Source organism: Bison bison, unplaced genomic scaffold (genome assembly GCF_000754665.1).
Source record: "Bison bison bison isolate TAMUID 2011002044 unplaced genomic scaffold, Bison_UMD1.0 scf7180017864326, whole genome shotgun sequence".
Taxonomy (NCBI): domain Eukaryota; kingdom Metazoa; phylum Chordata; class Mammalia; order Artiodactyla; family Bovidae; genus Bison; species Bison bison.
Window position 1 is genome coordinate 6444398 of NW_011494898.1, and position 1442 is coordinate 6445839.

General features: G+C 35.8%; 1 pseudogene; it reads left to right on the forward strand.

The window, feature by feature from the left end:
• The first annotated feature begins 519 nt into the window (after positions 1-519).
• The window catches only part of LOC104998274, a 10937-nt pseudogene continuing 10014 nt past the window's right edge, over positions 520-1442 (forward strand).

The following is a 1442-nucleotide window of genomic DNA, read 5'->3' on the forward strand; positions in this document are numbered from 1 at the left end:
GAAAAATACACTTCACATTCATCAGAAAATTGTATCTATATTACCTTCTGTAAAATGTACTATGGGTTTAGTTTTGAGATATGCTATGAATCCCACTTCAAAAGGGAAAATCCAGGGGCATGAATATATTCATTTCAAAAATAAAAATGAAATTCTCACAACAAAGAAAGACAAAACCATATACCTGAACACATTTCTTCTTTGATTAATTATTCAACAGTTACATTTTTGTGGCAGAATTGTTTCCCCATTCAGTAACTTTGAACCCAGTTCTACTCTGATTAAAAAACGTGGTAAATGTAAGGAAGCACTGAATATTACTTTTTAAATATTGCTGTAACTTGGTATAAGTGTAATTTAAATACAGCATGAAAATAAATGACATTTTCAGGTGTAATATGACATTGTTCCTATAAAATTCCAGTCTAAGTCATAAATCACAGCCTTTGAATCAAATACCTAGGTGCAATGAGGCATTTCTAGCAAATAACTCATTTTAACAATGAAAAACCCATTGACATGCAGGATTTTGCAATCAGAGGTTCTCAGCTGCTCACCTTAAAATTAAAATTTGAGTCAGGTAAGGACAAAATGAAGAAATCAGCATACCTCAGGTTTTATTTTAACCAAGGCACCTTCTGAATTTAATTAAAATTAGGTGTTTGTTTCTTTGTCTGAACCAGCAATTCCTATAATTGGGGTCCATTTAATTTGTTTGAGGAGGCCTTACAAATAGCTGTGAAAGAAGAGAAGAGAAGAGCAAAGGAGAAAAGGAAAGATATAAGCATCTGAATGCAGAGTTCCAAAGAATAGCAAGGAGAGATAAGAAAGCCTTTCTCAGCTCCTCAGTGATCAATGCAAAGAAATAGAGGAAAATAATAGAACAGGAAAGATTAGAGATCTCTTCAAGAAAATTAGAGATACCAAGGGAACATTTCATGCAAAGATGGGCTCAGTAAAGGATAGAAATGGTAGGGACCTAATAGAAGCAGAAGATATTAAGAAGAGGTGGCAAGAATGCACAGAAGAACTGTACAAAAAAGATCTTCACGACCCAGATAATCATGATGGTGTGATCACTCACCTAGAGCCAGACATCCTCAAATGTGAAGTCAAGTGGGTCTTAGAAAGCATCACTACGAACAAAGCTAGTGGAGGTGATAGAATTTCAGTTGAGCTATTTCAAATCCTGAAAGATGATGCTGTGAAAGTGCTGCACTCAATATGCCAGCAAATTTGGAAAGCTCAGCAGTGGCCACAGGACTGGAAAAGGTCAGTTTTCATTCCAATCCCAAAGAAAGGCAATGCCAAAGAATGCTCAAACTACCCCACAATTGCACTCATCTCACATGCTAGTAAAGTAATGCTCAAAATTCTTCAAGCCAGGCTTCAGCAATACGTGAACCATGAACTTCCAGATGTTCAAGTTGGATTTAGAAAAG